Source organism: Triturus cristatus, chromosome 5_2 (assembly GCF_964204655.1).
Source record: "Triturus cristatus chromosome 5_2, aTriCri1.1, whole genome shotgun sequence".
Lineage (NCBI taxonomy): Eukaryota > Metazoa > Chordata > Amphibia > Caudata > Salamandridae > Triturus > Triturus cristatus.
This window is the reverse complement of record NC_140588.1, coordinates 981,312,986-981,336,667: the sequence shown is the minus strand read 5'-3', so window position 1 is coordinate 981,336,667 and position 23,682 is coordinate 981,312,986. Positions and strand designations below refer to the sequence as shown.

Sequence of the window (23,682 nt, the reverse complement as noted above, 5' to 3'; positions counted from 1 at the left end):
ACCCATTCGGATCCTAGTCGATAAATCGGAAGGTGGAGTATAAGGGCTACTTTTGTGTGTGGTGCTTTTACTCTCGGGTTGTTGCTTAGGTGGCAGACACGGGTGAAATTAGCGCTGCACTTATCCTTCTTTAACAGGTTACAAAGTACGTACAGATTTCGAAATTCCATAGTTTGGATTTGGAATTGGAATAGACAGTATGGGGAATTTGAAAAACCTATTTTTTTTTTTATTTTTTTTTTTTACTCCACTGTTCAGAACCTCACTAACTTCTTTACTCGATTAAATTACGCCATAATATCTGAGCTGCACATGTTCTTTTGCAGACTTTGCCTCTTTCCTGCCCTTCAGATTACAAGTACCAAGAGAAGCTTGGATATGTCTCTGACTGGTGGACATGCCACCACGGGTTCAGATAAAGGTTGAAATGTTGCTGTTTTAGTGTCGATTTTTGCATGTTGGGTGTAAAAGTTTCTTTTCAGTAAAAAAGTTGTTTTCATTCCTGACTGGAGCATTTTATTTTTGATTGGAATGAGTGGTAAATAGTTAAAAATGTACTTTTAATTTTAAGCCCAAGGTATTCAGTTTACAGAATGTATGCTTTCTATGCAGCTGAAAATGTACACATTGGAAAAGATGTATTTTTCACCTTTTAAGCACATCTTCTAACCAGGCAGCAATAAGGGGAGCTGATGTGGGCGTTTTACTGTAGCTGTGTACAGAGGCTTAGGTTTTTTTTTTTGAAAACTTTTTATTTATTTTCAAGGTTTCACGGTACAAAGACACTACAGTATACATTTGTAGCAGCCTTGTTCTGTACATATCGTACCCTACTTCGTGTGTGGTAGAATTCCATCGCTGTATAGTTACATTCTTTTGTACCCTAGGATTACAGAGGCTTGGGTTGAGTCTGTTTGTATCCCTTATTACCTATATTTTCCATGGGAATATTTGCTCGAACATAGAGTAAAACAGGGCAGTATACTCGTACGCAGGTGGGCTGTGTATGTCTGGCATTTAATGATAATGCTTTCTGTGTACTTTATATCTGTGACAAGGTATCATAAACACTGTGGTAATCGGACATGGGGATTTAAGACTTTATGGATATGAGATGGCACACCAAGTCTCATTTGTCCACTTTCGTGAACTAATTTTATTTATTTATTGGAGACTTTTTGTATAGTGTGAACCACATCAAGTTTTGTTAGAGTGCTTTACATTATACTGAGGCATTAGAAGAACCCAATCCTAGGACATTCATAAAGACTGAAGCAAATTGTAGTGTAATTTGTGAAAGTCAGGTGTGCATATGCTACTTGTTACAGGGGACGGATGGGTTGAAACAGTGTAGCAAAACTTCTACATAGACCTGCGCATGTTAAAAGTTAATATTATTGTCTTGTATCAAAATGGACCGCGTGTAAGGATGGAGTTTGAAGGATGATATTGGACTATAGTCCATAATCTGCCAAGTCCGAGGAGTGGTGATAACTGGCAATTTTATGGTTGAGTTAGGAGTTAATTCACTCCTTTGGAACACAATGTATATTAAGGAGCCTTCCTGTGGTCCAGAGGAATATTATTCAAGGTCTTGGATGTACCCGAAGTGGGCCTGATGCAAAGATTTTTGGTTTGTAGGTGCTGCATAGGAGGAGACCTTTAGGAATCTATTCGCTTTTTCGCCCAAAAACGTGCATGCTTTGCATTGCTTTCAATGGCAACGCGTGCACGTTTGGCGATTCCCTTGCGGGAGCGAGCTTTGGCGACATCTGTTTGTAATTAACTTTCAAAAACAGTTCATGGACAGAATGCAGAACAATGTCATACATTCACCCCAGTACAGAGAACTTTCAAACAGATGGTGCCCCTGCTCGCTCCCGCAAGGGAAACGCTGTGTGGCCGTGTCAGTTGCCTTTCAATTCGATGCCACACCACACGCTCCCTGTCTTGCGTTACTCTCGAACTGTTCTCACCGTTCCCTAGCAGCAGCCACTAATGCCACAGACGCTCATCTCTCCTCCCTCAGAGACTCCAGTACCACTGCTACTGCCAGCCTCTGCTGCTCCCCGGAGTCGTACAGTCGAGCACCACGGGAAGAAGGGGGCTGCGCTGAGGGTGAATCTGCCTGCAGTTCAGACAGCGCCAGCTACAAGTTAAGATTGATCCTCCAGGAGTTCATTTATTATTATTATTTTTTATTTTTTTTATTTTATTTTTTTACCTTTTGGCGGTAGTGAATGGATTTAAATAAGTTCGGGGGGCAGTATTAGCTGGGTGTTTATGATGTCACCTCTGCTCCAAATCACTCCAGTGCATCTGCGCGTGTTGTCTGGTTGCTATGGACATTTTTCCAACAGGTTCCGGAACCAAGTGCGTAGAAGACACGAGCGTGCATCTGTTTAGGAGGCGTCAAAACTGTGCCCCTTCCTGCTCCCACCAGGAGGGTGGGCTGTAGGCTAAGCGAGTGTAGGGCTTTTTATAGAAAGATTACATGCTACATCACTGACTTGCAGTGCAGGGCTCTGCATGTGAAGTTGTTAAGCTGACCTTGCCTGCATGTTTCTAAAGTGTAAGTTGGACTGGTGAATGACAGCTATTGATTTCAATGTGCTTTGCCAGCTATGATGCATTGTAATTGTGTTGTGTTCATGATGGTGTAGGTCTATCTAAGATGAGTTTTGATTGTATTGATTAGTGGGGAGGAGTGCAAAAAGGTTATGTGGTGTTTTACTTAATGGTAGAGTGCTGTTGGATGGAAAATGAAAGCCCAAACATTTGTGTTGGTTGAGTGTTGTAATCAATGTCCATTTCATTTTGAATGCAAATTGTGTGTTGGTTTGGACGATTAGAGTAGTCCTATAAAAATCTTAATTCTCCAAACCACAGTCCCTTTTACATATGATGTTGGTTGGCGTCCCTAGCCACAGTACCTTTTTATACATTTGTGTGCTATTGGTTGGTTCCCCTTCAGAGTGAGAAGTTAGATAGGCTGTACCATTGGAGAAAAGCAGGGGATGAAGTGCAGTCTCCACTGACATAGAAATCCAAGTGCAGTCATGGTCAAAGCATTAAAACACTGAATAAGTGATGATCAAGACATTTCGTAAAACGAGCATTGGTATAGCCAATAGGTCTCGCCTTTGGGACCTTATAAGTGTTTAGCCATGCAACAGTTGATGTTGTTGCACCAAGGATATTGTGCTGGATAACTAAATACTTATAAGGTCCCAAAAGCGATACCTATTGGCTATGCCAATGCTTGTTTAATGTTGGAATACCAGACACCAGTCCTTTTGTTTCTGAAATTTCTGTGTTCCCCTGAGATACCCGTTTTTTGTGCTGAATAACTTTGAGTGCTGTGTTGTACAGTCTTGTTTTTATACATTTAGACTGTACTATAATCCAGTAGTACAGCATGGTGTGACGGAGTTGGATCTGAGGAGATGTTTCCATTCTAAAATACAAAATAATCTGTTTCCGGGTAGGCTGTTCAGACCAGTGCTTAACTCGAGTGATATACTGAGGTAGGGGCGCTTTATTTCTTAAAAACCCCATCCATGGTGCTTAGGCCCCCTCATTTAAATCCTACCTTGTACCCTGTCTTAGTGATTCGACATAGCGATTGTCATGGCCCCAGCGTCCCATTTAAAAAGATAGTCTTTCTGGACCCCAGTACAAGACTGGGGGGGAGGGTGGGGCCTTTCCCTCATCGGAATCCTGGCAGTTGCTTTCACCCCCAAGCTGAAAAACCCAGACCCGAGAACCAAGTGCACTTCTATACATTTATCTATATGTTATTTGTATAGTGGGAAGCTTGCCAAAATGCAGCTAATTGCTACATAGGGTCAAAGTCCAGAATGCATGCAAGTGCGGTCGCTAGATTCGGAGCGTGGAAGTGAGCTGTTGAACTTCATTGTGATGTAGTGGTCTTTTAAAGAGCTGCATCTTCAAATCTTTCCTATATTGGAGCACAGTTAGGGCCGTCCTGGTGGATGCAGGGATGTTTTTCTAGATCCCGTTGCATAAGCTGGAAAGGCATGTTGCTTTGTTTTTATGTTTTTTTACACTTTATCTCCAATCTGATATTGTGCAGACGGCAAGTGTGTCCTGAAAACCACTGAAAATGGTGAGCTTGTCAGCCAAATATGTGGAGTGATGGTCACAATGGATTTGTAAATGATGTTTTGAAGATTGTTTTTTCTGGCAATAGTAGCCAGTGGAGTTCAATCGGAATGGCCATGGCTTATACATGGTGGACATCCTGGCCATTTTGGTGTCCAACCTTGGCACATTGGTGGCCCTGGTGTAATGTTGGGCATTATTAGCATCCTTGTTATGGTGAGCATTCCTGGTCAAGGATTGTAACACCTGGACATTTGAAGCAGAATCAGTCAATTTGAGACGTTTGTTATGGGAGTGCGTAATGAAAATCACAAGCAGATGTTTGGGGACTTTGTATTTCCTATAATGAAACGGATATTTTGAAGGCAGAAATTATGATTTTTCAGAAAAGTTCTTTTTTTCTCTGGAAAATTGAGTTTGTGCGCCCAAAATGGAAAAAAATATTTTATAGAAAATATCTGTATTTTCAGAAGCTGAAATGCTGATGAAGACCGAACATTGCCATTTCAAACACATTTAAAGTTAATAGCTGAATGATAATGCAAATGGAGTTGGGGAGATATTGTCAGTAGTGGCTGGTGAAGTGTTAAATGGGTGGGTTGTTAAGTTATTACTTTCCTTCTGTGCAAGCAGATTGGGAAAAAGCTAAAGACGTGTGTTCAGGTTGCAGCCTTTGTGAACGGTATTTTTGAAAGAAAAACATTAGCTTTTCCTCTCTCGCAAAGTTGGCTAAGAATAAAAGTAATAATTTAACACTGCGCCACGTCCACAGTTCACCAGCCGCCACTGCTTATTGTTGTGGTTCTGTACTTTGTGCCAGAGCGCATGTGATGCTTTGATTGTGAATTCATTTGTCAGGTGACTGCATTTAATATTGGTACGCTTTTTCCTGGCATCACTGCTGGCAAACTCTCCTGATATAAGTGGGTGGCCTCTAGTGATAAACCTGCTTAGGGTGGTCCTAGTGTAATGTTAATTTATGTGGCCACAATGTTACACTGATAAAATTAGATAATAGCTTGGGAGGGCTTTCCTTGATCAGAAGTAGCTCTCACTACAGACCAACGTAGCCTTGGTGTATTTATTTATTTTTTTTTCATTTTTTTTTAAACTTCTTACTTTTTATAATGACGTGAACTTGGTATTCCCAAGTCTGGAATTTCAAATACTTGTTTTTCACAAGAATTTGTTTCAGAGGGCTGTCTTACAATAGACCAGCTTGATAAATATTTCAGACCTGTAATAACTTTAGAGTGTCCCATTCTAAGAGAGATTCTTGAAGGAGGGCAGGACACTGCAAAACCTGCTCCTTCTGTTAGTCTTTGTTTGTGCTCCGCATTTCACAGAAAACCATTGGCATACAATGACTGAGGGGACCAAATAACTCCATATAGCCAGGCGCAGTCTTTCAGCCCTTGTCTTGCATTTCAAAGCTGACTGCATTCTGAGAATTATTGTCGAGGTTCGCCCGAGTTGAACCAGTTGGATTGAGTTTCCAGATGTCCATGATCTGTAAGAGGAAACACTAGACTGGAGTAAGGTGTACCTTCTGGTAGGAGCCATTTGGCGACCGTAACATAATGAAAAGTAGATCCAAAGATTTCGGCGGGATTCGGTGGCTTTGCGTCTCAGGGGACTGTGGGAATTAGTGTAAGACCGCCATGGTCGCCAATTTGAATCCAGTGTATAACGCAACTCCATCTTGAAAAAAGACATACCTTTCGACGGGGTGATAGTAAGCGTTTGTTATATAGTGCCACGAAACCCGTGTGCTTTACAAAACTCATATTATGTCCATGTGACACGCAATGTGCTGTTGCAGAAGCCGACCAGATCCATTGACCTGGCACACGTGCCCGTTCTGTCTGTTCCTCTCTGCCTTGTACCTCTTCATAAGTGCGCGCAGAACAGACGGTTAGACAGATTGGCTCCACTCTGGGACCTGAAAAGTGTTTGCTTCAACAGTTGCAAAGGCAGTTACTGCAGGATGTGCTTTGCTTCGTTTTCACTAGGAAGAGGGTTTTTTGTTTGTTTGCCGAGTGACTAAGTCTCTTTGGTATGAAAATGCAAAGTGCTGGCGTGGTGCCATGCACCTGTCGGGCGCCACGCCTGTGAGGTAACCTGGGCTGCGGCCATCTTGGTTCGCCGCAAGAAACCTTTCCCACGAGCCGCTGTCTACATGGGACCGAGCTGTCTCCCCCGTTTGTGGTAGAATGGTGGGTTGAGAACACAGCAGGCTTCGGTTCAAATTCTGAAAAAAATATGTAAATATGCACCTGTAGTTTTATGCCGAACGTTTTGGAAAATTCTCATTTTACGAATTGCACGAGTATGCATTGGCACTGACAACTTGTGGGTGTTCGTTAACTTTATATTGAATGTTCGCCCTTGAACGCCCACTATCGCTGCAAACACATTTTATTGCACGTAACATTGATATCAATTAATTGACAACCATAAATACATGTTTTGTGGAATCCAAATATGAATTTACGCTAGTAGTTTGTGCAGCGAAGGTGACCTAAGTGCGGCCACGGCAGAGAGGTGTCTTTTTTTCATCCCATCAGCCAGTTTGAGTTCTGAAAGCACGTGCAGCCGTTCAAGGTGATTTTGCTGCCCGTTTTTGTGTGAGAACATGAGGTTGATGATGCAAGATTATTGTGGAAACGTGTTCAAAGGTTCTACTGTGCACTCTAAGGGGTATCGTAAACCAGACCTAATCTGCAGGTTGTGTTTGCTCTGCCCCAGCCAGCCTATAGAAATAAGCTGAACTACAAGGAAGCAAAGAGTGAGAAAGCTCGCGGCCACGATTATCGGCGTGTTCGATACACCTGGCGTAGTCTGAGGAACCGTGGTCTTCAGTTCAGGGCATGTGCTTTTAAGAGGTGAGGACTCCCCTGAGCCGGCTCACATGGCGCTCTTGTTAGGTCTCGCCTGACCCAGCGAGACTTATTGAGAGGGCTCCGAAAAGTGCTACCAGGGCAGCCTAGAGCTACAGTGCATGTGCGCGGGCGCGCGCGCCGCGCTTTACCGCTATTACTTTAACTTTCGCGGCCCCACGGCCTCTTTGCATAGCCAATAGGTCTCGCTTTTGGGACCTTACAAGTATTTAGTTATGCAACTGTTGCATGGCTAAACACATGGTCCCAAAGGCTATGCCAATGCTTGTTTTCTTTTTTAATCAGACTAGAGAGGTTTTATAACTAACTGGGTATAATCAGCTACCTTTTTTTTGCCTTTTTTTTCCCCCTACCAAAGCTTGCCGCAAACTCTCTTCAAACAAACTCAACGGATCTACCGATTTTTTTTTTTTATTTTTTTATTTTTTTTTTTTCCTGTTCTGTGCTAGCACATTTGTTTTCCACACTCATTTCTCATATCATGTCTTTTTTTTTTTTTGTATATCTTGTGTAAAATTCTTTAATTGTTTTGCAACAATTTGATTTATTAGCGCCCGAAGATGTATTTGTGGTGAAAGGAAACAGATATTTTTTTCAGTAAAAACGTTTGGGGAAAAGAGTTCCAGGAAATTGCGGTTTATGGTGAAAAAAACACCCTCTAGAAACAAAACAAAACTTTTGCTCCCATATTGTGACAATATTATTTATTTTTATTTGTCCCTCTACTTGAGACTGAACAACCAGGTGGTTACTGCAGTGCCTGGTAGCAGTTCTTTTGTATAAATGTGCTAATTGGCTTCGTATTATGTATGACACTATTAATCCGTTCTGGGTTTTTAGCCTAGGGGTGCTCGCAGTTTTTACTGAAAAAGAGGATTGGCGCAGAGAGAGAGAGAGATGAAGTGAATTCGCCTTGGTCGTGGTGAGATGAAAGACGTAGGTCACCTGGCACCAACGACTTTGATTTAGCCATTGGGTCCCATTTCCTGCTACCTTTATGTGTAGATTGCCCTTGTACGCAATAAATGGAATGCTAAATGAAGCCTTTCGAATTTCAAAGCGCTATTATGCACCTTCATGCACGATGCAAGGCAACAAAATGTGTTTGCGAACGTATATTTGTATCTATACGATTCTATCACAGAGTCTGCTGTAGCACCAGCGCTTATGGTTACGTTTCACTTTCTGTAGGATGCTCTTTATTAGGCGCTGTCTTTAGTAGGGTTGTATGTGTCATTATCTGAATTAAGGTATCCATTTGTTACTATCTAGTGATAGTTGGAATGTGTGTAACAGGAGCGTCGCCTTACTGCTTTTTCACAGTGCGAGAAGCAGAACCATAAAATGGTAATCCCTACCAGAAGGGTTTGGTTGCGGGTGGGTGGGCGGGGCTGCAAACAGGGCTGGGCAGGGAAGTAGCGGTGTGCCCACTCCTGAGCGCACATGACTGGTTTGGTTGGCCCTCTGGGGCCGCCTAAACCAGTCATGCGCACCCTGCCCTTTCTCTATGGAGGCTGCAAGGCCGCCTACATGGAGAAAGTGGTCTCCCCATAAGCCCCTGGCTGGGCGGCGTCCCCACCAATCACAATGCTGCCATTGCAGAGTTGTGATTGGCTTAGGGGAGGGAGGCTGCCTGCTCCCTGTTCCTGGCAGGAGAGCAGGAGCCGGTGCCTTGCAGGACTGGTGCTGAGAAAACGTGCGACCCGTCCGGCGGACAGGTACTTTTCCCCCTTCCCCTTTTTTTTTCCCCCCCTTTCACCCCCCGATTAATGCCGACCGCTACTCGTGTGTAATTGTGGTGTTACTTGGCCACTTACATTTTCACCAGGTGGCATAAATATACATATATGCATAAAGGGGAATTGTCTTGTAATGCAGAATATTGCCTTAGAGGTGTTCTGGTGTCATAAGCCATGAAATGTTCAGTGAAGATTGAAACCGTGTTTTACCGGAAAAAAAAAAACAGAGGTTAAAGTGACTTATAGTTAGGTGAAAAGTTTGGTGACAAAACATTTAAAAGAAAAAAAAAAAAACACTGAAATTCACCAGTTATAGTTATCTCTAGTAACTATAACTTGGGCCCTATGGTAACTATAACTTGCGCCTTCCATGCACAATCTTGTCATCAATGGTGTCATTTAAAATGTTGTATTAACCCCTTCAGTGCCCGCCCCTTTCCCCGCCCTGTGCCGGCTGTTTCATTAGCGGGCGGGGTTTATGACGAGCTGGTCTCGTCATGGGCACAGCGCAACCGCGGCCCATGACGAGACCAGCTCGTCATGGGCATTGAAGAGGTTAACGTTATCAGTGGTGGAATAGAGCATGTCACGAGTGATGTAATTTGTGAGGTAATTAGCTGTGCTTCGTAAGGGTGTGAGTTATAGTTACCTTAGGATACAAGGGGGTTGTGCGGCCCCCTTTCAAAGCGGTTGATTGACCCCAGGGGACACCATCCCGTGGGACACTGTTGTTCCTTGCCTGAGAGAGTGCGGGCTTACCCTGCCTGCAGTCTCCCGGGCAGGGAACAGAACTTTGATCCAACCTGGGCAGGAATAGAGAAAAATTCTGCTCCAGCCTGGGCGGGAGCAAAGTTAACCGGTTCCCGCCAGCACCTGGTATGGGCGCTGGCTGGAGAGCTGGCTTGGTCCTTGGAGGGCCTTGGTACTCCCCTGCAGCTCCCAACACTTTGGTGACATGTGGGTGTGCTGGATGGGCACTGGGGCATCCACTTTAAAAAAAAAAAAAAAAAAAAAAAATGCTGACTCCTGCTCTCAACCGGTATGGGCACAGGGCCAGGCTATAGGAGGATGTGCGCTGAACACCATGTTGAAGGCCATGCACAAGGTGGTCTGTTTCAGGACCGAATGCCGTGCGAGGCAGGCGATTGGCACCCAACCTCACGCCACACATGGCGCTGGACACCTTAGTTTATGTTTAAAAAAAAAAACATTAACATTTTATTTTCCTTCAAATTTGTACATACCTGGCTGCTACTGTTCACCGTTTTATTTCGAGCCTTACTAGACTCTATAATGCACCATGGATGTTACTGTATCTTTATTGATTGAAATGTCATACAGAGAGCACCTACGATTACAATGATGTGTTGTGCAAAAATGATTAATAAAGTTAAAAAGAAAAAAAAAACATAGAAATTCACTGAAAAAAACAAAGGTTAAAGTGGTGTTGTAAATCTGAACTGTAATAATGTCACTTGACATTACAAAACCATAGAAATTAAATTAAAAAAAATCAGGTTAAACAGACAATGCAGTTAAGTGAAAACGTCAGTTAAAATATACTATTTAAAACAACAAAAACTGAAATGCATCAGTTATTTGAAATAACTATAACTCATGCCATAAAATGAGCTATAACTGGGCCCCCCTCCTGATACACTGCATATGACATCACATATTACATCACTCATGATCTGTTCAACGGTATCATTTAAAATCACTGACACCTGAAATTACATAATTTATGACACTGCATGGCGAGGGCGCAAGGTATAGTTACTTCAGTTAACTCTACATAGTGAATTTCAGTCTTTTTTGTTTAAAATGTTGTTCTTAAACTGACATTTTCACTTAATTAGAATTTCACTTTAACTTTAGATAGCTAGATAGATGTATTGGATCTGGTGAACGGTACATACTTTTTAGCACTTCCAAGCGAGTGGAGACGTGAAACAGACTGCTTATGTTGTTGAAGCTCTCCACACACATTTTCTTCATTTTTCCTTTGACCGCAGAAGCAGCTAAAATTAGTACACCAATTCATTGCAGAGCGGCTGTCAAGCTTTCTACATTTTTACTTCAGAAGACTGCTGCTTCCACCCACTCGCCATCCTCATTTCTGTAGCGCCCTCTGTTTCTCTGGCGCACGTGAGATGTGTGTGGCAGGGGTGTATCCGGCCCAAAAAGAACCCCAGAGAGAGAGGCGGCCATTTTCCCTGCGCCTGTTTGTTGGGGTTCATTGGCGCCCTCTAAAGGCTGGCAGGCCCCTCCCCCTTCAGTCCGGCTGAGCTCGCAGGCCCAATGAGGCACAAGCTGGGAGTATGGGAGTGTGACCTGGCGCAGTACTTGCTGGGCCCAACCCGGGGAAGCTGCTTCCTCCCCAGAGGAGGGAAGAGGGACGTTTCCTCTCTGTAAAAGTCAGCGGAAGGCTTGTACAGAAAGGAAACGCTTGTATGGATGGTGTCATAGTGAGACACAGCTGGAGAAGAGCTTAGAGCTGTAAGCAGATGGAAATCCCTGTTTTCAGGGGCCTTGGTGCAGTGCTTCTCATCTGACAGGGCGCGAGCAGCCCTGGTGTGGGGTTTCATTGCCTAAACTCGAGCGCACACCTGCCTCCTGCTTTAATGTAATAGAAATAACTTGGCTTTAATGTAGTGCTTACTGACACTGTCTTGTGACTTGGCACTGTTGAATGGTTTTAACGTTACCCAAATCAGCAGTCTCCTTGAAGGGTTGAGTGAGCCTAGCTGAGATTCGAGCCAGTGACCTACATGCTTGACCCCTGTTTAAAAAGTGTGGTACCTGCATGTTGATGTTGCGTGCGGGGCTGCTAGCTGGCCAGCGTTTATGCCTCATGCGGAGCTGCTGGGTACCTGCATGTTGACGATGCATGCGGTGCTGGTTACCTGTATGTTGACATCACGTGTGGGGCTGCTGGGTGGCCAGTGTTGATGTCATGGCACGTGTGGTGCTTCTGGGTACCTGCATGTTGATGTCGCGTGCGGGGCTGCTGGGTACCTGCATGCTGATGTTGCGTGCGGCGGCTGGTGGGTGGCCAGTGTTGATTACAGATTGAGAACATGGTTCCAGTCAGAGGAATGAAATGAAATCTCATAGAAATGTGTTGGAGGTGCATTGAGTAGGCCTCGAAGTGGATCGCAACCTACGAGCTTGAAGAGGAGATCCACCCTCTAGGTGAGCAATAGGAGGCTTCAGTTTCAGAGTTTGAGAGCTTTCGTGGATGAGCAGAAGTACGTCTCCACCTATAAGTTTGAGGCAGAGTTTGCGATGTGGGCTAGAGCTGAGCTCCTCACCCATAAGTGTGTAAGGGCGAGTTAGCTAGGTGACTTGAGAGGTACTTAACCCACGAGCTTATGCATGAGAGCAGTGGATGAGGTAGAGGGGACCTTTACGTGTCAACGTACGGTCGGTTTGGATAGATGAGCTAGAGTGGAACTTTATGTGCAAGAGTTCCGTAGATGAACTACAGAGAAGCTTCACCTGGGAAATTATGGACCGGTTTCCTCTGTGACTACAGCGGAACGCCAAATGCGATTTTATGCATGAGTTATTAGGTGAGCTAGAGTTGAAGCTTCAGGTATGAGTTTATGAGCAAGTTCCCTAGTTAATCTAGAGATGGATCTTCACCTTTAGAATTTATGCACGAGTTCCTTGAGTGAGGTCCTACTACCTGTGAGTTTATGGACTGTTCTCTAACTGAACTAATGTGTGAAACGTAAGTTGGAAAGGGTTCCTTACTTGAGTTAATAGAACTAGTGTGAGCTTTACCTGTAAGCCCATAGGTGAGTTCTATAGGTGAGCTGCAGTGGAGTGGTAATTGTGGGTTTATGTACTGGGACACCTCGATCTGTGAGTTTATGGATGAGTTCCCTCTGTGGCTATAGCGGAGCGCCATCTACGAGTTCTCAAGATGGCTAGAGTGAAGCTTTACCTGTGCAATTATGTATGAGTTCCCTAGTTAAACAATATTGGAGTTCTATTAATGAGTTTATGGACTGGTTCCCTAGATAAAGAGTGGAACTACACATATGAGTGTGCGTTGAAGTTCCCTTAATGAACAGCAATAATTGAGCTATACTTGTGCAGAAGTAGTTCCCTTGATAAGCAAAAGTGGAACTCGGCCTTGAATTTATACAGGAGCTCTCTGGATGAGCCGCAGTGGGACTGGTGAGTTTATGTAGAAGTTTCCTAGATTATCAAGAGTGGAACTCCGCCTTGACATTTTGCATGAACTTATGAATTTGAGTGGAGCCTCGCTTGGGGTTTATGAATGAGTTCCTACGTTTGTCCGAGTGTAGCCCCCCCCCTCCCCTCCCCCAGTTTACGGAAGGGCCACCATGAGTCTACAGTGGTTGTACGTTCAGTCTGAAGCTGTGGCCCCTCGGTGTCCATGCAGACAGCTGGTGGCTCACTCTGGTGGCTCACTCGGGCCGCTCCCTGTGAGCCGGGCCCGCCCGCCTGCTCCTCGTCCCCTGGCGGCGTGAGCTCCGCTGTGCTCCCCAGCAGCAGCGGCGGCGCATCCGAACAAAGAGCCTTCTAATCTGGTGCAGATAAAGTGGCCTCAACCGACCGGGCAGGGCGCCACATTCCGATGCACGATGAAAGCTTTACCATGGCATTATCCGCCTTAATGCAGGCTGAGCCAGGGCGGCTTTCACGAGCCACTTGGGTCATTAGTAAGGCTGAGAGGAAACCGAGCCTCTGGCCGCGGTCATTAGGCGCAGTAATAACGAGGGGCGCCTCTGTACTCCCCACAGCCTTTGGTAATCACTGGGCTCGTGCAAAGTGCAAGGAGACGGGAGTCCGCGTCTGTTTCCTGTAGACATGAGGGTTGATCTTGGGCGGACCGCGGCATATCCCATAACTTGGGTATTTTAGCAGCAACAGGCAGTTTCCATTCAGTGTAGAGAGAACGGACACGTTCTCTCTATCCCAAAAATAATGTAGTCTCTCTCTCCTGCTGGAGGTTCTCATGTGTGGGAGTTGCCCTGGCCTTTCCAATCACGAAAAACATTCTTAAATGTGGTGCCCAAGTGCTTTCGGCCGGTGATTAATTGGCCGAACGCAATCTTTTCTCTTAACACTTAGACGTCCATTGGCTCAAAACAATCACAGCAGTGCCGGAAGTCTCTCTATTCCCTCCCATATCTCCGTACCCTACTCCTAAGCCCTACACAGTCTCCCAGTTTTCTTAGATGTGTCATTTACTACTTTAAGCACCGGTTTTCCTAGCACAAGAGCCCCGCATTCTTATACATGGACGCCAGTTCACCAAAATGCCAGGGGTCGCGGGAGTGACTACACATGAATGAAAACATTTATAAAGCGCACAGCTACTCAACAAGTCTCCCAGCGCTAATATGACTCTATCAAACCTGCAGCTACCCCTGAAGGCGGAAACCAGGATTTAAACTGCAGTTAGAAAAGAGGAGAGCTAGCTTAGTTGTGTAACAGCCAGGTTTTAGGCGTTTTCCTGAAAACGGCTAGGTCGGTCACAGTTCTGAGTTTCAGTGGGAGAATGTTCCAGGCTTGGGCTCCCTGGAACCTAAAAGAACGACCGCCTGATCAGGTGCGGCATATCCTGGGGACGGATGCCAGAACTCAAAGTGGAAGACCTCAAGATTCTAGGCGGCACATAATGCGTAACTCTACTTCTAAGATGCTCTGCACCGCTTCCGTGAAGGACCTTAAAGCACCAGAGCTTTAAAACTGATCCTCTTTTTACTGGGAGCCAGTATAATGCCTCGAGGTGCTGGGAAATATGAGTCCTGGGCTTAAGCAAGACAACCGCTCTGGCGGCTGCATTTTGGACCCACTGTAAGCGGTTGAGCAGATTCTCGGGGAGGCCTAGGTACAGGACATTGACATAGTCCAGTCTGGAGGTAACCAATGCCTGGACTACGGTCTTCCTGTGCTCAAGTGACAGAAGGGGGAGAAATGTCCTCAGCATCCGCAGAAGCCCAAAACAAGTGCCCGCTACCGACTGGATTTGAGATCTCCTCATGATGCCCAGATTTTTAACAGAGTTTTGTGCAAGGAAAGGAGGTGACCTATCCGCAGGCCACCAGTGTTTCCACCCCTCAGAGGGCGGGGAACCAAAATAGATGACTTCAGATTTCTCTGAGTTACATTTTAACTGGAGCCTCCTCAGCCACGAAAACACCTTCAAGAGGTAGGTACTGATCTTCTCCCCCTCAAAGTCCGCTCCCTTGTCGCAGGTGAAAAGGAGCTGCGTGTCGTCAGCGTAAGAAATAATTTTTGCAACACACACCTCTGCCAGTTGTGCCAAGGGGGACCTATGAGTTGAAGAGAGTAGGGCTCGGTATAGAGCCCAGAGGAACTCCAAATTTCATACTGGGGATGGGGGCTGCAAAGGGAGGAGTCCAGTCTTCCTGGCTTCTGTCCTCTAGGAAGGAGGAAAACCATTTCAGAGCGGGCCGCCTGTTCAACAATCCTGTAGCCTGTCCAGGAGTCTAATGTGAGGAATCGTATCAAAGGCCGCGGACAGGTCTAATATTATCAGAATGGCTTTACCCCCCGATCCAGTTTTTCCTTAATATGCTACTATAGTTGGCTGTGAAACCCGACTGGCTTAAGTGAAAGAGATTATTTTCAGCATAGTCTGAGATTACTGTATTGACATATTTCTCCAGAACCGTGGAGAAAAATAGCAGCAGTGAGATTGGTCTGTAGTTTGCTGACACTGTCTGGTCAGCAGAGGACTTCTTTAGCAGCAGGAGAATTTTAGCATGTTTCAAAATAGCAGGCACATGGCCGGCAGTTAGAGAAGAATTAAGTGCCTTATGTGCCACAGGATTTAATGTCGTGGCCACAGCGGCCAGCAGTTTTGCTGGGGTAGGGTCAACTGGGGACCCTGATTTTGGACTCTTGAGGATATCAAGGGATACTTCAGGTTGTAGCAGAGGAAACTGCATAAGAGCCGGACTTCCTTTTCAGGGGGGTTCCACCGCCGGGGCTAAATGCTCTGCAGGCTCATAGTCCTCAGGAGACCCCCCTAGAGAAGGAGTCCTGAATAATCACTATTTTTTCATGAAAGAAAATCGCTAGTTGATTAGTCCATTCATGAGAAAGAGGTAAAATCCTAGCCACAGATGACTGGGCGGAAAAGGCTTTCACGATTTTAAAAATCTTGTTGCCTTTATTGGTGGATGACTCTATTTTATCTTTCAGATAGCTTTTTTTTGAATCGTGGACTTTTGTATAATGGAACTTCAAGGCCAGTTTGTACTCCAGTTTATCATCCCAATTAAAGGTTTTATGACATTTCCTTTCTAGGCGTTTTCATGCGCTTTTGCTCATTCTCAGTAGCTTAGTAAACCAGGCTGCTGACAGTCTGGCTATCCTGGGAGTACGTGTGGTCCTAGAGGCTAACGCATAAGCGCTGCGCTGTACCCAGGTCTTGAGCTGGAGTGCATCTCTCCCAGGATTCCCTGATAACAGAGGAGTGGAGGTTTCCAACGCCTCCCCTAAAGCAGATGCCCCTTGACCTTCACTTTTACTCACACATACATATGCTTATACATCCACACTCATTCACACATAGTCTGCCTACACATGCACATGCATTTACACATACACTCTCTTACATAAACACACTAAAAACTGCAAGCACGAACACAACACAACATACATACATTTAATTTTAAACACATTTTTTTTTACTTTCCTCCACTGCCAGGGAAAGTCATATTCCAGCTATTTATACACCATTTTTAATTCAACTAATAGCGAATAATGTAATATTATTCACGATCAGCAGAATAAAAAATTGACAAAAAACGAGGTGAGTGAAGCCCCCACTGACGTCCATTGGGACGAGCTGCTTTTGTTCCTGCCACTGTTGATGCTAGGGGTCGCAAAGGCAGTGATAGGGGTCACAAGGGGCATGCCAGGGGTCGCAGCTGCGACCCCTAAATGACATCCATGTTCTTGTACTTGGCTTCGGTAGAAGTCCTCACCCCCTCACTGCTTGTCCTAGTTCCAACCTAGAAGTTTCCTCCACTCATCTTCTTTACTGTAGCTCCTTTTCCACCGACATATTTTATTCTGAGCTTCAGGAGTTGCATTCCCCACCCTCGCACATTTTTCCAGTTCAGCAATTTTATTCCTCATTCTTGCGTCCCAGTTCCCAGCTTCAGTAGTTCCATTCCCCACCAAGCCTCATTAGTTATACATCTGACGGTGGCAACGCTCCCTAGCTCTAGAAGTTCCATCCCTCACCCAGCTCCACTAGTTGTATATCCCAGCCTTTCAACTCTTCCCAGCTCTAGTAGTTCCATTCCTCACCCTCACCCAGCTCCACTAGTTATTTATTTCTCTTGCAACTCTCCCCAGCTCTAGTAGTTCCATTTCTCACCCAGCTCCATTGGGCATATATTCCATCCTTGTAACTCTCCCCAGCTCTATTAGTTACATTCCTCACCAGCTCCACTAGTTATGTATCCCAGCCTTGCAATTCTCCCCAGCTCTAGTAGTTCCACTCCTCATCCTCACCCAGCTCCATCAGTTATCTCTCTTGCAACTCTCCCTAGCTCTAGTAGTCCCATTCCTCACCCAGCTCCACTAGTTATATATCCCTCTCTTGCAACCCTTCCCCAGCTCTAGTAGTTCCATTCCTAACCCTCACCCTGCTCCACTAGTTATTTATCCCAGCCTTGCAATTCTCCCCAGCTCTAGTAGTTCCATTCCTCACCTAGCTCCACCAGTTATATATCTCTCGTGCAACTCTCCCCAGCTCTAGTAGGTCCATTGCTCACCCAGCTCCACTAGGTATATATGCCATCCTCACAACTCTCCCCAGTTCTAGTAGTTACATTCCTCGCCCAGCTCCCCTAGTTATATCTCTCTTGCAACTCTCCCAACTCTAGTAGTTACATTTCTCACCCAGCTCCACTATTTATATATCCCTCCCCAGCTCTAGTAGTTCCATTCTTCACCCCACTCCACTAGTTATATATGCTATCCTCACAACTCTCCCCAGCTGTAGTAGTTCCATTCCTCGCCCAGCTCCCCTAGTTTATATATCACTTTCCCAGCTCTAGTAGCTCCATTCCTCACCCAGCTCCATTAGTTATAAATCACTCTCCCCAGCTCCAGTAGTTCCATTCCTCGCCCAGCTCCACTACTTATATATCACAGCCTTCTATCCCTCCCCAGCTCTAGTAGTTCCATTCCTCAGCCAGCATCCTCACAACTCTCCCAGCTCTAGTAGTTCCATTCCTCACCCAGCTCCATTAGTTATAAATCACTCTCCGCAGCTCCAGTAGTTCCATTCCTCACCCAGCTCCATTAGTTATAAATCACTCTCCCCAGCAGTTCCATTCCTCACCCAGCTCCTCTAGTTATATATCCCATCCTCGCAACTCTTCCCAGCTCTAGTAGTTCCATTCCTCCACCTCACCCGGGTGCCCTAGTTATATATCCCTACCTTACAACTCTTCTCCGCTCTAGTAGTTCCATTCCTCTCTTGCACGTCTTTTCCAAGCTCCAGTAGTTCTGTTCCCCATCACACGTCTTTTGCAAGCTGTAGCGTTTCCATTCTCTCACCTCTTTCCAATTGAAGTATTTTTATTCCTCACTGACGTCTCACTTCCCACAGCCTGGACTTGCATTCCTCGCGCCCACACCTCTTCTAAGTCAATTCTGTTACATTCTCCATTTTAAGCACCTCTTTTCCAAAATTCAGTAGTTGTATTCCACATCCTCCCAACCGTTCTCAGAGCTTTAGAAGCTCCATTCTGCGCCCAGATCTCTTCACAACTCCCATAATTCAATTACCTTCTCTTGTATCCCTCCCCAACTCTCGTAGCTCAATTTCCCTCATCTTTTCCCCAGATCCGGTTATTCCATTTCCTGCTTTTAGCACCTCATTCCCTGTTTCAGTAGTTACATTTCCTGCCCTCAACCAGCTCCCCTATTTCTATATTCGACTGTTGCAATTCCCTCCCGAGCCTCGATAGTTCCATCTCTACCTTTTGCGCCCTCTTCTGAGCTCCGGTAGCTCTTTTCTTCGCCTGCATCTCTTTTCCCAGCTCTAGTATTTCTAATCTCCATCCTTGCATCTCCTTTCCCAATTGCAGTCATTTTCTTCCACTCTCTTGCATCTCTTTAAGAAGCTCCTGGACCTCCATTCCTCACCCTGCCTCTTAATGAACGCTGTTGCATTCCCCACTTTAGGCACATTTTCTCCCAGATCAGTAGTTCCATTCCCTACTTGTGCCTCCTCACGGCTCCAGTAATTCTAGTCCCCACACTGACACCTTTTTTCTGAGCTCCAGTAGTTCCATTCCACACCATGTCAGGCCCCTAGTTGTACTCCCCCGCCTTGCACCTACGTTCCTAGTGCCATGCTTCTCACCCTAGCCAGGGCCGGACTGGAACATCCAGGTAGAAGTTTGAAGGCAGCCGTATCATGTAGGAGGAGGTTACGGCAGGTATTCGTGCATGGTACCCCATTCTGCTCTTCTACAGCCTGCTGGGGAAAATCCAGCGTATCAGAATGGCTAGCTCGGCTCTGCTTGTGACCACAAGTTTCATGTAAGGGCAGGTGTGCAGAGCGCCATCTTGTCGTGCTCCACGCTCCTCCTTTTAACCACGCAGTTCTTTATGCGCTTTTACCTGCTACTGCGTCGTTTCTCCTTAGGATAAGAGGTGAGCAGGCAGGACATCGCTGCCTAGACTCTGGCCAGGTATGTGACATTTACCCCTGCAATCTCCGCTTTTTTCCTGCCCCACTGCTGCTTGTAAGCCGGGCACAAGAACAGAAACGCGTGTCTTCGTTAAGAAATCGTCCCGAGAAGCCATTTTAATTGGCACCAGCTGCTGTGCGTTCCTGCCGGAGCACGCCATATTTTTCATAATAAGACGCAGGCGGCTGCATCTTCACCTGCGTGCCTTCGCAGCATCTGTCGCCTTTTATTTTTGCTCCGTTCCGGGCTAGTATGCGAAGACCGCCGCTGAAATGTGCCCGTCTGGCTCTGCGGCTAGAATAGAACATGGCGGCGCGCCGGGCGCTGGAATGGGCCTGCTATGCGCTTGGCAATGTCCGGGTCTCACGTGCCTGGGGCGATCTACAACCCCTTGTGATGGACACCTCGAGACACTGGGTTAAGCGATGCTTTGGGGGCCACTGACACCCCTTGAGATGCCCCAGCCTGGACCCTGGGATTGGTGAAACCTCTAGTGATGGACAGTTGTAGCCACTGCACTGTATTTACTCCTATGCGCTAAGTTTTAAGAGATAAAAATACACGCCTTCGGCTTGGAAACTAGCCGAGGAATAGGGTGCCCTGCTCTGGGTACTTGAAATACCTTCAGCAGGCTGTGGAAATGCTGCAAACAAGCCCTGAAAGCAGACACCTTGCTATATTTTCACCTCGGGTGATCAACAAGTGCACCCTGCTAAGAATATGGCATCCCTGATTAGCAAAAACTGTTCATGATTTGGCAACTGGGAACGTTGTGAGGTTGGGAGCGGGCTGTCTGGAGCTTTGAGGGCTGCTTCTCTGTTTGTCTGAGAAGTCCCCACGCAGCAGGCCCGGCTCCAGGAATTTTTGGGTGGGCCAAAGGTACATTCGGGTGGGCCACTGCTGGCCCGATTTATCGCTTATTTATCTAGCCAGGCCTGCTTCTGGGCCCTCCTTTTATCTCTCCTTAGTCTTACAAGGTACAGTAAAACACACTCTTTTCCAAGTCTCTTTCTAAATGTTATCACTCTCAAAAAGTGCTTTTCTTCCATGTAATGTCCCTTTGATGGGAAGAAGAGGTTTCTAAGGTGGGAGTATCGGGCAAGTGACACTACTCGGGTTCCCTCTGTGTGAGCCTTCAGGCAGAAACCCTCTTCATTACTACCTCCACCTGACCACTGATTCTGCATCGCACTTCCTTACAGGCTTGATTATCCACTTTTCTACCACCCCTCTCCATTACACCTGATCTCACAGCTGACCTTGGGACCCAGCCCCATATCAGCCACCATTCAGTTCCACTTTCATTATTCTCAGTAAAAAACAAAAGTAAAATCACCTTCAAACTTGAAACATTGAATATAGCAGTAAATGTAATCAGCATGCATGTTAAAGTATGCTCCACAGTTGTCCTAATCACCTGACTGTTAATTAAAGGGCTGGCTTTAGTGCTGGTGCAAAAGTCTTTTTGACCTCTTTTTTGACCTCTTTCTCTGTAAATAACTAAACAACCACCCTCAAACAGTGCCCTTCATTTCTCCCTAGCCACCCCCCATGGCCTCCTCCTCAGACTCCCTAACTACCACCCTCCACCAGTGCCCCTCATCTCTCCGTAGCTCCCCCCACCCCATTACCCCCTCATCGGATTCCCTCACTGCCACTCTTCACCAGTGCCCCTCATCTCTCTGTAGTTCCCCCCCACCCCATGTCCTTCTCCTCGGCTTCCCTCACTGCCACCCTCCACTAGTGCCCCTCATTTCTCCATAGCCCCCCACCCCATGACCTCCTCCTCAGATTCCCTTACTGCAACCCTCCACCAGCGCCCCTCATCTCTCCGTAGTTACCCCCCCCCCCCACCCCGTGACCACCTCCTTGGACTCCCTCACTGCCACCCTCCACTAGTGCCCCTCATCTCTCTGTAGTTCCCCCCACCCCATTACCTCCTCCTCGGGTTCCCTCACTGCCACCCTCCACTAGTGCCCCTCATTTCTCTATAGCCCCCCCCCACCCATGACCACCTCCTCGGGTTCCCTCACTGCCACCCTCCACCAGTGCCCCTCACCTCTCTGTAGTTTCCCCCCACCCTGTGACCACCTCCTCGGATTCCCTCACTGCCACTCTCCACCAGTGCCCCTCATCTCTCTGTAGTTCCCCTCCACCCCGTGACCTCCTCCTCCGATTCCCTCACTGCCACCCTCCACTAGTGCCCCTCATCTCTGTAGTTCTCCCACCTCATGACCTCCTCCTCTGCTTCTCTTACTGCCACCCTCCACTAGTGCCCCTCATCTCTCTGTAGTTCCCCCACCTCATGACCTCCTCCTCGGGATCCCTCACTGCCACTCTCCACTAGTGCCCCTCAGCTCTCTGTAGTACCCCCCCACCCAGTGACCTCCTCTGACTCCCTCACTGCCACTCGCACCAGCGCCCTTCATCTCTCCGTAGCTCCCCCTCACCCCATGACCTCTTCCTGGGATTCCCTCACTGCCACCCTCCACTAGTGCCCCTCATCTCTCCGTTGCCCCTCTCTCATTTCCATTCGTTGTATTGCGCTACTCATATGGGTGTAGGGTGTCACAGTACTTTACATAACAGCACACATTATACAGAGACAAATCAGTTTACGCGGAATGTCACATAATCCAATGAGGATTACAAGGTGAAGAAATCACTTCATCCATACTGGTGGGCGATATATTTTACGAGGGTTTGGTGTGGAGAAGCACAAACTCAGGATTTAAAGAGTACTCCAGTGTTTGAGGGTTGGCTTTACTGATAAAAATGTATAACTGCCCAAACAAACTCTTTTTAGTAACATTAGACTAATGAAAGAATGGAGAAGTTCTAACTATATCGCAACACAAAAAAGCGAAGTTTGTATGCAGTTCTTTGATGACAGTTCATAGGTCACTGTCCTATTTTATGATAGTAACTTCTGAACTGTAAGTAACACAAGGATATCTGTGACAGAGGTAGTAACCCACTGAGCTATTCCCATAAAATTCAGTTTATCTGCATTGAAAAACTACCAACAGACAAATGGTTGCTCTGCAGCAGGATCGTAAATCACAAGTTATCTGAACAGTTTTTATTGTTGTACATCGGTGGCAGATTCACTGCGAGGGCCAAGGCCTCATGTTTGGGTGGGCCAGGCTCATGTTTGGGTGGGCCTGGCCTACCCGGCCCACCATCTAGAACCGGGCGTGCCATGCAGAGAGGAAAGGAGACAAGCATTGGCATAGCCAATAGGTCTCGCCTTTGGGACCTTATAAGTGTTTAGCCATGCAACAGTTGCATAACTAAATACTTATAAGGTCCCAAAAGCGAGACCTATTGGCTATGTCAAGCGGCCCTGCGGCCGCGAAAGTGATCGCAATCGCGTGCAAACATCAAAGCGGCCGCAAAAGTGAAAGTAATCGCGGTAAAGCGCGGCGCCCGCGCATATGCACTGTAGCTCTAGGCTGGCCTGGTAGCACTTTTTGGAGCCCTCTCAATAAGTCTCGCCAGACCAGCGCATGCGCATGCGACCTAAATAAAGGGGGGTGGGGGGTGTTATAACTGCTACCGAATAAATTCTTGAAAGTCTCTGAATATTTGGATCTTTAAATTCCAGATCGAAGCAGTGTCGACTCGCCACCTAAGGACACGATCCGGTCTGTGTCATGCCCAGGGCGTGGAACCATTTGCCAGAGTTGAGGAGGAGGGAGTGCCAACGAAAGCCAAGGTAGGTTTTCCAGAATTTCGCTGCATAGGGTACCATCTTGGTGGGAAGAGGTAGAGGGCATCGGCAACGTTATTTGCAGCAGAATGCAGGAGAACCCTTCTCAGCTATTGTTCGGCAGACCTCCTCAAGCCCCAGTACAGGGGCAGGACGTTTGACCCGGTCACAACAATTATTTTTGTGATACATTGAGACCAATTGTTAAGTTGCATTCTCCTGAGTTGTCTGCACACTTTACATATTTTTTCTAGTTTTCGTGCTTGTGTGGAGTGTCTTGAGCATGCAGGGCTGGAGAAGGTGAGATTAGAACCATTACAAATCACACCCATACACCTTAGGGATTCTTGGTGCTTGCAAAGGCGAGAGAACCAGGCGCTAAGGTAACACACATACCTTAGGGATTCTTGGTGCTTGCAACGGCCAGAGAACCAGGCGCTGAGGTAACCAGTAGTAAGGTTAGTTACTATATAAAT

General features: G+C 46.4%; 1 protein-coding gene across 2 annotated transcripts in view; it reads left to right on the top strand.

Annotated features, from left to right (window-relative positions):
- The window catches only part of AMOT (angiomotin), a 260,974-nt gene that overhangs the window by 57,631 nt on the left and 179,661 nt on the right, over nucleotides 1–23,682 (top strand). For both annotated transcript variants that reach the window (XM_085608217.1, XM_085608219.1), the window contains exon 2: nucleotides 23,102–23,212. The gene's annotated coding sequence lies outside the window, so the exon portion shown is untranslated. The remainder of the gene's footprint in view (nucleotides 1–23,101; nucleotides 23,213–23,682) is intronic.